Source organism: Micrasema longulum, unplaced genomic scaffold (assembly GCF_059751315.1).
Source record: "Micrasema longulum isolate JH-2025_06_02 unplaced genomic scaffold, ASM5975131v1 h1tg000031l, whole genome shotgun sequence".
NCBI lineage: Eukaryota > Metazoa > Arthropoda > Insecta > Trichoptera > Brachycentridae > Micrasema > Micrasema longulum.
The window spans coordinates 1,299,723-1,313,075 of NW_028277238.1; the positions used below are offsets into that span (position 1 = coordinate 1,299,723).

At 30.9% G+C, this 13,353-nt stretch overlaps 1 long non-coding RNA gene across 1 annotated transcript in view; it reads right to left on the reverse strand.

Moving 5' to 3' along the window:
* The window catches only part of LOC148285499 (uncharacterized), a 33,886-nt gene extending 20,872 nt beyond the window's left edge, over window positions 1-13,014 (reverse strand). The window contains exon 1 of the long non-coding RNA XR_015821983.1: window positions 12,984-13,014. This is a non-coding gene — a long non-coding RNA (uncharacterized LOC148285499). The remainder of the gene's footprint in view (window positions 1-12,983) is intronic.
* Window positions 13,015-13,353: the final 339 nt, after the last annotated feature.

Sequence of the window (13,353 nt, forward strand, 5' to 3'; positions counted from 1 at the left end):
GATGAATGAAACATTTATGCTCCTAATTTATTTTTTATATATTAGATTGAAGATTTTAATATCTACGAACACGCACAGCGCAAAGATCTATATTTATCTGAAAACCGCACGTAAATTGGTTAAGCCGCTTAAGAAGAGTACGGTGACATCACACGTACAGAGGAATTATATAGATAAAGATGATCAGGTGTCTTCTTGTCCGCTACAGGTGTCAGTCAAGCAACTTTGTAAGCAACTTTGTCAGCAACATTACAAACATAAATATATGTAATAATTAATTACGTATTCATATTTTACAACATATCACGCTGCGAATATGATTTATTAAGATTAGGCTGTTTTTAGTAGGTTTTTGTAAGACAAGACTTTTCTGGATAAATAATGTTAAAAACAAAGTTTTCCTAACAACTCGCCTCAACTCGCTCTAAAATTCAAACACTCTAAAGAAGAAAAACGATAACCTAAGGGTTGTAACAAGATATTAATTTATGGACTGATACCAGACAATGTTAGTTTCAACTTTGAAAATTCGCAGAATAAATACATTCGATCTGATAGGAGTAATGTAGATGTTTATGCAAATATGTTAATATATTTTATGAAATCCGTATTATGTTTTCACTATCTAAAATTTGTCTGTTACGTGATAAAAATAATAATATCATTTGAATATAAACAAACGCCGTTTTTAGTGATTACGATTTTAGGATACTGCAAAATTGTTGTTCTTTTGAATATATTATTATACTGCTTAGAGTATTTTAGAATTTCTGATGTATTAGAATTTGAAACGAGGAGTATAAATGGGTTTTGGATTATTTAAATTAAATTAAAATAAATAAATATAAATAGCAAAAATATTGATAAGAATAGATTTTTTTAGGGCCAAAAAAATTTCCAATTTTAAAAATTATATATTTTCATATGAATATCTTGTTTAAATCACGTTTTGCCTATAAAATTTCTAATTAGATATATAAAATTATTTTATCAGTACAGTGTTTCTTCTCTACAGGTTTGAAAACATTTTTTGAAGCAATTATTTGTACTACTGTGGTATTTTTAAAAGAATTACATTGCTCTTTTACTAACTTTAAAATATTTGCTAGGCTGTATTATTTATAAAGCCTTTAAAAATATCACGAAAAAAAAACCATTTAACGTCAAGGTGGAAACATATTATAAATTAGAAAATTAAGTTATTGATCGAAGGCTAATAAATGTTCTCATTTAATAATACGAAAAAAATTCATAAAACACATTAAAAAATATAGTATATCAAACGAAAGACGATAAAATGTATTGTATTTTTTTGCTTTTTAAAACTGAGAATGTATTCTCACCACCACTGGTTTAAGGTATTTTAAAAAAAAAAAATTGTTTTATTTGTAAAAATTATTTATCTGGATTTATGAAGAATACATATATGTGTGTGAAAAAGGACCAGAACCTTGGACGAGTGATTTTGCCTCGGTGGTCACTCTGTGGTCACTGATAAAAGGGCAATAAAAGCTTCTCAAATTGCCGTTTATAAATGAAAAAATTAAAAATAACTCGATTTGAAAAATAAAGAGAATATTTTAAAGTATGAAAAAAGACAAGACAACTTTTTTTATTTCAAACGGATTTTAGGTATGTGAAGGTAGTGCTTTCACTGTAAACATTCGTTGTTCCTGAAGCAAGGATTTCTGTTTTTTTAAACCGACATGATAGCAGTTTAATGAGTTTTTAGATTTACAACATTACTTTATAATTTGGTTATTAATATAATTATATTATTGTTATTGCCACATCCAATTAATAACGATTAATTTGCTGATAAAATAAAGCAAAAGAAAAATGAATTCGTAGGATTAATTTATATCAACATTTTTGATTGGATTAAGTATCGTACAACAGCTGCTTTCCACGGAAAATAATATAATACCGTTTGTTTGAACACAAAAGATAACAAGGAAAGTAAATCGAATAATAAGGACTGATTCAAGTGGAAATGTTTAATGGTTTATTTGATAAAACGTATTAAGGGCATTCCCAGAGACACTGAGCAATTTTTAAATGAAATAAATGTGTTTTTTTTCAATGTAGGTATAGCCCGGTCGTAAAAAATGGATTTTCTTGCAAAAAGTCACGCTGTTTTGGATTTTGAATATGTTGAATGTACCAAAGTCTTAATAAAAATATAAGTTTTCTAATTTGGCAAGCCTATGCGCGCGTCAGTGTGACCACTTTTGTGTCACTTTTTAAGATTTTTGCAAAAAAAAATTTGGAATTGTTTTGTAGAATCTAAAATTTATTGGTACAAAATGTTTTTCTAAACCTTAACTGACATACGGAGATTCAAATCTCAATAATTTTCTAAAAGTTTTTTTAGTTTCAAAGTGTAAAGTAAAGGTGGATAAAAATATAAAACAGTTATTCTACAGAAACAGCTGAAAACATTTAATAAGTTAAACAGTTATTATTTACTAAATGTTATAAAATATTCTTTCGCCTTACTTAGAAATTTGCGATCAATAAGTAAGGAATGAAAACCTAAATTAATTGGTAAAATATTTTACTAAATGTAATGAAATATTTTTTTATAAAATACTTACCGACTGTTCTATGAGTACCGGTTTTGAGACGTACCCGTCTCTTCGTCAGGACAATATTAATTGAAAATAGCCTATTATACGATGTTCCATTGTAATGGTCACCCTATATCTATTAAAATCAAGCCCCCCCATTCATGCTTTCCCTCTTTTTTAAATTTTTTTTCCCACATCATGAAATATTTTTATAACCTAATTAGTGCATGTCGTGTTGGTTTTATATTTTTGTGCAACAACTATGGTGAAGGGGAAAAGTGGTATTTGCATGTTGGTTTAATTGGTGTCCTGACGAAGAGACGGGTACGAAACCGGTTGACATAAAAAAGTCGGTAAGTAATTATATAAAAATATTTCATTACATTTAGTAAAATATGTTACCAATTAATTTAGGTTTTCATTCCTTACTTATTGATCGCAAATTTCTAAGTAAGGCGAAAGAATAATCCCCAAGTAAGGCAAAAGCATAAGCCAATGACAGGTCGTAAGCTTTATAAATGCCTAGACTTCCATATTCCTGTATCTAAAATGTATCTTGAGGTTTTCAGTTCGACTTCTGGGAGGAACAAAATGATATATTTGTTTATAATGTAGTTTTACACCGCAATATTTCATTGTCCATAGATTGGCACCTGAAGCCTAAGACGACTTACCTTATATATATAAAATGATCTAGTAAACTTTCATTGAAGTACTAATGCTGTGCCCTATGCACAATTGGGTGCGGATAAAGAAATGATGATGGGTAATAAAATGCGTTAATTTCATCTGATTTTTTTTATTTTTACCGCATTACCAGGTGGTTTTAAGAACAAAATAGCTGACCTTTAAGTAATTTGGTTGAAAACCAATACGTAAAAGCATAATGGCATGATCAGATATTTTTTAAAGGGTGAAATTGTCAATTCTGCAGAAATGTTTAATGGGCAGGAAATAAAATTTACATAAAAACGGGTATTTTGTAAAAAAAACATAAGTACCTGTATCTTCTCCGGAAAAATCCTTTGCAACAGAAAGAGAAATTATTTTGAAAAGAGAATAAGGAAGTCTAGTCACTCACAGGGCTTATGAGCTATCATTGGCTGGATTAAATGCTCACTTTACACATTGTGTAACACTAACTATTCTGCCTATGTTTGAACATCCACATTTGCTCAAAAATTCCATCTGTTGACTTTTGTTCGGCCGATAGATGACCATCAATCGACCGAACACATCCAGTGGCACTGTGTGCTATTGGATGATGCCAGATATGAGATGCTGAATGGTCTGACAGGAGTCATGCGACCAGCGTGGAATGAGGATCTGATAACCAACAGTACGCATTTTGCACTCTTCCGTCAGTTTGTTCAGACTCTGGTTGGGAGCTCCTCAGATGCGCGGACGCTTGGGTGGGTAAAATATGGTGGGAAAGGCAATTGTTCCTGTGGGATGCTTATTCAGTTGGGACTGTGCTTCCTACCGAGCGGAACGCACACGTTCTTTTGTTTTGTCCTCCCCTTACGGGGGTAATATTCGGATCCTCTGCCTCTGATCACCCAGGGAGTTCTTCTTTATTCAAGGCCGTTCTCTCATTGAAATTATCCGTGTTTTTACTTATGTTTGTTGTCTAAGTTATGTTTGTGGTCTAAGTTCTGTTTGTTGTATTACTATAGTTTTAAGAAATTTGATTTTGTATATTTGGATACGTTTATTTATGTAAATTGTTTGTGATAATATCTTTTTTTGAATAAAAAAACAGAAGCGTTGAGGAAATCCTCAGGGGTGAGGACGATGCGTTGGCATCTGTCCATTCATCCTCTTCCCCCCTCCTTAATCTGCATAGAGTTTGTATTCCTTAGAAATATTTATAATAACTTTCCTCTATGCGCAGCTGACAGAGAGTCCCCTAAGACTCTAAGGATCTCCCTTCAATGTTGACTTTAGAGAAGTAAGAACTGAAACCTTTATTGATCCCTGAAAATTAATAAAATATGTATATATGTTAAATTTTTTTCTTATATTTAAAATATATTCAAGTAAATTGCTATTCTTTAATTTTAATTGTATTATTTTACTCCATTTTCTTACTTAAAAAAAGTATGTATATATATTTTTAAAAATATGTATAACTATTTTTTAATGTTAATTATTTGATACGTATTCAGTATTATGTCTGTACTCTTTTCATTTGATTATTAATTAAAACCAATGTCTGAGCACCCGATAACAAACTATTATTAAATAGTTTATCGGGACAAAATGTATTTCAATTCCTTGTTTTCTTTATAATGTATTAATATTGTAATAATGTGTATATTGTAATAATGTGTATATTTTATTAAATAAAGACTCTATGAAAAATAAAAAAAAACTTAAAACTCAACAAATAAATACAATATCTTTGTCCCTAACGAAAAAGTTAAGTTGTTTTTATTTTTTGTTAATTAACTATCAAACAAAGCCATTTTTCATGCATCGAATTATCTGCGCTATGATTTTTTAAAGTAGTAAAAATTTTCCGCGTGTGACATCACAAGTTCTCTTCGGAAAGTTCTGCTAATTGGTAAATTAGCTTCCCGTAAATTGGAAATCTGTCACTGGTTGATTCGGAACGCCCTATCAAACATTTATTTCGGATAACGAAAAGTTATCATCATCATCATTCCCTTTCCGCACCCAATGATGGATAGGGCACTGCTTTGCTACACCAATCGCAGCGTATCTTGATCATTTTTGTTACATGAAGTTAAGGTGATCAGTCTTACGCTTCAGGTACCAGTCAAGGAACTATAAAATATTCTGGAGTAAAAACACCCTTTTCAATAATATTACATATCAACCATATCGGAAATCGAACCCGAGACCTCTTGCATGGTAGGCAAATGCGCTGACCATTGCACCACGAGAAAAACGAAAAATATACGTTAAATGTCAGTAATATATATTTTTTCTTGATACGTTCCTTTGTCTGTGTCCGAGCGGATGAAGAATACAGTTCTGAGGGTAAAATATAATGATGAGTTCTCGACTCGATGGCTACTCTCATGAAAAAAGAAATTAAGCAGAAAAAAGATAGTGGTTGGAGTTTTCGCCTACCTTGCCTGAGGTCCTGGCTCAATTTTTTGGGAGGAAGACCTGAAATATTTGTTTATTAGGTGGCTTCACCTGCAATATTTCACTGTCCCTAGATTGGTACCTGAAACGTAAGACTTATCACCTTACTTTCCTGTAGCACGTGATGGAGTTACACTGCACTGCAGTGCCCTTTGCACCACCAGGAGCGGATTAGCGTTTGATGATAATGATAATACGTTCGTTGCTTTCAAGGCAAGGATTGATCAATAAATTAATAAATTGGTCTATAAAATCCTTAAACGGAAGAGATAAGATAGCATTGGCTCATTTAGCAAAGGTTTCCCAAAAAAGTACTATGTTTTTATCTTGTATGTAAAGCGTACATAATTGCATTATCCGATATAAAATAGGATTCAGGGACGTGCAAAAAAATAACTTTAAAAAGAAAAGGAATAACCCGCTAAGTCTTTATTTTGATGCTTGTCAGCAGGTGGAATAGAGGGTATATGGAAGGAGGTAGTGAAAAATACACCACAACACCCAGACCAATTGAGAAAAAAATCTTTCTTGGATTTTTTCTTGCAACTGGCGGGAATCGAACCCGCGACGCCAGTTTCACAGTTGGCCGTCTAACCAACTGCGCCACGGCGCATGTCTTTAACTTTAAAAGTTTAGTATCTCAACTAGTGAAATGTCAGTTACCAACTTATGCCAGAAACCTGACGATATGCAACTTGCTGTTTTATTTTAAAAGTTGATTTGGAAAGAGCTTTTAACTTTACACGTACAGTATCTCACTAAGTCAAATGTTATTCATCAACTTGTTCCAGAAAGCCAACGGTATATATATTTTTTGTTTTTGCTAGCAGTGTTTGAATATATTTACTACCAAATGAAATAAAAAGATAACTTAGATGGTGAAATTACATACGCGGCGATAAATTGCCGTTAACAATGTGTACTTTTTTGTGGTTTAATATAAACGTAAAGATAGCTCATAAAACCACAGTGTCCGGTGAAACCACTTTAAGCTCTCAGAAATTAATAGCTGTCCATGTGATGACGAGACACTGCAAGATGTCCCTATTTTTTTTTTATTGCCCCTTTTTCAGCTTAGAGCGCATGCAGCTAGAGGTGTGATATAGAACCCTGAACGAGGTCCAGCGGAGCTATTCTGAACCGCTCTCGCGGCTGTGGAAAACGATTTTTTCTCGCGTATTTACATACAAAATACAAAGTGTTTTATTCGGCCGCGAGAGCATTTAGAATATCACCCCTGGTAGATATCGCAACCGTGATAAGTGATAAAGACTTGTCATGCGAGGTAATATCATATATGTGATTTTATTTTATTTTTATTTTTTATTTTATTTGAATTTTTTCGCATAAAAACAAAACGCCTTGAAAAATTCATACAATGGTTTCAATCTGTCAATACAAATATATAAGCATAAAATGTATATTTATTTCACTATACGAATAATTTGTTTTAGTGTATCAGTGTTATTATAGTACATGTTAGTGAGGTGAGTACATAAACATATATTGTGTGAGGGTGTGTGTTTATATGGGTAAGTGAGTATTGTATGCATGTGACGTGTATTGAGTATAAGTGGACTTATTGAACAATGATTATCAAAAATTATTTGTTTTTTTAAAAAACTTTAATGAGGAAACCACCTTATTAATCGATGTAAAATTGTCAAGAACGCCCCAGCCTAGAACTTAAATTTAAAATAATGTCATAATTAACGAGAAGTAATAAAAAACAAAGAAATAACATGTATGTAAGTACTCATATACACACACACATGTATGATTACTTGTATGTATGTATATGTAAATATAAAGCTTGATTATTTTAGAATTTAGAACATCAATAATTGCTTTGAAAGTTATTTGTTCATATCAAATATATGTATATATATATAAATTGGAATATGATCATATTATATCATATGTCATGTATCATATTATTATATTATGATATGATGCATATTATGCATGTTTTGTTTTTTTTTTAATTTTCATTAATTGGAAAGCCAATAGATATTTTTTAATTTATAAGATAAAATTATCTTATAAATACATGTCATAAAGTCTAATTAGAGGCTTCCACATAATATTGTTACTGTAAATGTTAAACATAAAAATTATACATGACATAAAATAACTAATTATTCACTACTTGTAATATAACTAAAAATGTTAATGAAAATTGGTCGTACAGTTGCACATTATAATATAATTATAAAACAACTATAGTTGACCATACAGTGTACACTTTTTATGTCCCTACATACAGAAATGCATAATGTAGGCTACGGATTCAAGGCGCAACATCATAATTTGTTTTTTTTTTGGAAATTTAATTTTTAAATGAAGTTTAAGATATGTTATTAATATCAATACAATTGAATTGATAATTACACATATATGCAGATTTATTAACAAATTAATTTTAAAAAGATTTAGTGGAATATTTAGAAATTTTTAATAGAGATTGGTTTCTGGTCTGCGTTACTGGGATTCTAAAACTAATAAGTGATATAATCTCAAGGCAATCTATTATGTTATTAAAAATTTTATACTTAAAATTGGCGTCAGCCGTGTTCCTGCGAGTTTGGAGAGTTTGGAGTTTAGGTAAGTTTGTAGATTCATCTGAACCTGTATTCAGAGTCAATCGTCTAAAATTGCAATACGATATAATGCATCATACTGTCAATATTTTGTGTTCTCCTGAATGAGTTTTTTACGTTTGTCTCTTCGGTAAAAACCTGCGGAGACGTTCCTTAACAAGGCTACAGCTGACTATTCCGCCAGATCCTCACACAAAAGTTAGAGCAGGTAGAAAAGACATACCTGTTGCAGTAAAAAAAGCCTTGTACATAATAAGCAAGGCAAAAAACAAGCAAATTCTATTTAAAATAGTCAGCCTCGTGGTGTAATGGTAAACGCGTTTGTTTGTTGCAGAAAATTTCGGGTTCGATTTCTGACATGATTGAAATGAAATATTTATTTAAAAGGGTGTTTTTACGCTAGAATATTCCAGGGTCCCTGGATGCGTACCCGAAGCGTAAGACTGATTATCTTACCTTTATGGAACAAAAATAATCAAGATACAATACGGTTGGGGTACAAATGGTTTTAATAAATTTATTTTAAAACATCACAGGTTCTCGTGAACAATAACCAATTAATTGTAGCGTTCTAATGTGTTTTGGTATTTTTTTGTATTCACTTTTTTAAACGCTTAGTGTATTTTGAAAGCTACAGAGTTCTAGTTTTAAATGTTCGCAAAATTCACTGATGATAACTCGTGACGTCACGGGAGGAGAAATTTTAAAATTACGAAACATAAAACCATGGCGATAATAATACGATACATAAAAATATTTGGTTTAAAAATGACTTTGTTTGATAGTCTATTAACAAACAAAAAAAATCCTTGAACATCCTCATTGTGACGTAAATTTATAAATTTGTGTATTTAAGATTCAATAAAAGCGCCGTATGAGGAAGTAATGTTACGCCCCTGGTAGGTCTTATAGCGGGAAATTTCTCATTATCTTTTTTTTCATGGATAAATTTTAAAAAAGGTAAACTGTGGAATAAATACGTAGAATGGTTTAACGGTAGCACTAAACCAGGTGAGGTAGATGCTTAGTATTATGTGTTCAGTACCCGGTGCCGGTAACTGGTGCTTTATTGAAAATTAGATTTTTTACAATTTCCTGTCTAGTTTTTTGTCTATGCAAAAAATAAAGATAAGGATTACGAGAAGAGGGTGAATAGTCATTGTTTTACCCCATGATTACCAAATACCTCCAAGAATTAAATATGATGATTCGTTATAGGGGAGAATGGAGGGTGAGATTATCAAGAAAATCTAGAAAAATATTAATGAAATTTTGCTATAAACTGCAAGGAAAATAGCGTTTGTAGATACGAAACTTTACCTTGGTGTTTGATTAATGGTTAATTAGGTAAAGGATTCTTTTTGCGGTTTGGTTTATTTGAAATGACTTATTTCAAATTATCCAAGCCTCAAAATTGATCTACACTGAATAACATTATGTTAAATTAATTAACTCATTAGATATTATTGTTTTAATCTTAATATTGGGTTAAAGTAAACACCAGCTGCATTTCTTCTCTAGTTCTTCGAGTCCTAAGGTGGCATTTTATAAATGAAAATTTGATGAGCATTCGTATTTTATATCACATAAATAGCGTATAAGGCTTATTTAAACATAAATTTAGTTAAAAAAGCAAAAACGTTTTTAAAAAATGACTTGAAATCAGGGTATTTAGATTTTTTAAGAAATTGACATATAATTTTAATTATAATAATAAAAGTAATACATTTATTTTTATTCCACTTTTATTTATAGTTTTCGTCGTGACCGATATCATCAGACTGATAATTATGAATAAATTATAAACGAAACTGTTATTATACAGCGAAATTTCAATTCAGTTAAGACGTTAAGACGCTCGACTTACGCACGGAAGGTTCCGGGTTCGATTCCCGGTGAGAACACAATTTTTATGTGTGGTTTTTCTCAAGCCTGGGTGCTCTGTGCTGTAAATCGGCACTGTAATTGGGCCTCCTAGCCCAACAAAAAACAATATAGAGAAATATCAGTTAGAGAAACTCAATCAATTAGATAGCGTTTTATTTGTATGGCTAAGTTTTATACTGATAGGTCGAATGTGAATGTAAATTCTTATATTGTTTTCAAACGAGTTATTGTATTTTAAAATGTTTTATGTTCCTATAAAATTGGACTTATTTTAATAGCATTGAGGAGAAAAGAAAATGAACCATTAATCGTCGTATTCCATCTTGTCTGATAGTGTCAAAAGGAGTAACTTTAATCAAGTCGGTTGTAGAAAGGACGGAACGACCCGATTCGTTCCGGTAAATGCTCTCGTGGACTGTACCGGTATATTGCCTCAGTACTGAGACGTTTTCGCGTTTATGGTATGAATCCTTGTTTGGGCCACTAGCAGGACATCGTTAAGCACCCTGGCACCGAGTAAAACGTCGCCGAACCATCAAATCCTAGTTACACCTTTGCTGATTTTTTTTACTCGGGGTAAGCGTTTTAATTACTACTATTGTGTATTTTCAGGATAATGTTTGTACTTGGGATGCATTCCCCTGGAGTACTCTTTTGTACCTCGTCGGGTTTTTCATTATCATTCTCGATTCGAGCAGTGATAAAATTGCTTTATTTTTGTTACTAGAAAAAGTGTTAAGGATTTGCGAAGGAAATAATGAACCAAGAATAAATGGTTTCCTTTCGGCAGAAGACAAGGTAAGGCGAGGGATGCGAAATATAATAACCCTGTCCGCAGAATGGAAAATACTAAGGGAAAATAAACGGGATAAATAACACAGGACTTTAAATTTCTACTTTTTGTTTCTAGAGTTGAGCTCTTTTTAAATCGTAAAACAATTTAATATCAAGTTTTCACTAGCGATGTGAGTGTAAAAAAATGACTTATGTTTGTAAACATGGTAAATTTGAATTATCTTAACAACACATTATTTATTTTGTTGTATTTGTTCACAGTACTTTATTTTTAATTTTTTGAGACAAGTTCTAACTTTTGGACATTTTAATCACTTTACTTTTCTTGGTCTGTATAAAAATCTTCAGAATCTAACAATTATGAACCTTTATCATTAAATAGCAATTATTGTTACTAAATAAGGAAATTGTAAATATTTAATTTAGTTCAATAATGTCCTAACATGACAAAACGCGTAACATGTATTAAAAAAAATAAAAGTAGAGTTAAATCCAATAAAAGTGTTTTATTTTGGATACCTAACCAAATTTAAATATGAAATTTTACTAATTATCTGCAAACATAATTAATAAATTTAATTAAAGTTCATTTATTAAATAAAATTGAATTGAACTAATTGATTTTAGCATAATTTCTATAAAAAATAATTTCTCTCTTATAAAAAATGTTAAACTATTAATTTTAATGGTTTCTTTGTTCTAGAATGTCCAATATGATGTTATTCCGAAGTATGGTTTTTAACCATAATTAATTGGCGAGGCTGTGCTCTTAATTAAGATAAATGGCCAAACTTTATATAAAGTTAGACGGAATTCGTATTATTAGTTATTATACAAATCAGACGAAGGTACAAACCTATATTAAATTTATATGGCTTAATGAAAAGTAAGGGATGATTTTCAGTTATTAAAGTAGGAGCCTGCGGTATAGTTAAGTAGACATATCAAAAATAACGTTACGGTGAAAATGTGTATGCAAACAAGTCTTTATTAAATTAGAAAAACTAAGTTTTAGAATTGGGATATGAAACGAGTTTCTAGAGGGAGAAGTTCATTATTTTTCCCCGTAATATTTTCTTAATTAAATTTTGGGTATATTTCTGGGGCAAATTGAATCAACTCGGCACGAATATCCCATTGAATAAATTAGTAGGACAATATTTGCGTGTTTCATTTAATCTTTTCTTGCCTTATGATGTTTTTCAAAAACATGAGTATTTATTATAATTAATTTAGCAAAACTGAAGTTGGAAAGTAAGAAACTTATTTCTTTTATGCACTATTCGCCCGGAGAGCTTTTACAATGAAAGGTTGTTTACAAAATAAATTTAAAAAATGTACCTCTTACGAAGTTAAGTTAAGAAAGCATCTAACCAATTTTTTTTGAGAGTGGAATAAAAATCGAGGCTTATTGAATTCTCCTTTTTTAAAAAAATATTTAATACTTCAAAAGAATACATTATTTAATTCTATTAACAATGTATTCTTCAATGTAAAAAACCCGTGTTGAGGAAGACATTTTACCATTTTGGTTTAGTATGATAGGGATTAAAAAAAAAAGAATTACACGGACATTTAAAAAACAATTGATTTCAAATACAAATGTATTAGTACAAATCTCAAGAAAGTGTAGGTAGCTTGGATTATAGGAATTATAGGCTGACCGTAGTTTCTTAGTAAGTAGCATTTCTATCCATTATCTTATTTTTTGTTTGAATTTTGAGTATTTTAAGTCGCAAACATTTTTTGGTGACAGGCGCCGTGGCGCAGTTGGTTAGACGGCAAACTGTAAAACTGATGTCGCGGGCTCGACTCCCGCCAGTTGCAAGAAGGAAATTCTAGAAATATTTTTTTTCTAAATTTGACTGAGTGTTGCGGCGTATTTTGAATAATTTTCTTCCACATCCTTTCTTTCTCACCTGCTGACAAGCCTCTAAATAGAGGCTAAGCTGGTTATTACTTTTAAAAGAACCATTGAAGGATTGACATTCATGATATAAGTGAAAACATTGACCTAAATATGATGTTCTCATTCCTGATACCGGCTGCAGTTCTCCAATGGCCTTCCGGGTTACGATTGTTTCTACCTATAACATAGTTTAAAACTTGTAATATGATAAATTCAAGTTAAAACAATATTGTTAATTTAATCGGCATTCACTTTGTTACACGTTATTATAAATTATTATGAAAATAAAACTTTGTTATTAGTGATACACTCAATTTTTATTATTTTACAAGAACATTACTACAGTTTAGAAGAGCACTTCTCTCATCGACGGGTGATATATAACAAATATAGTAAACCCAGAATATTGTTCACGATGTCATATAATTTAAACAAAAAATGAATAAATTAATCAGTGAAACTTGAGCAGGTGGGT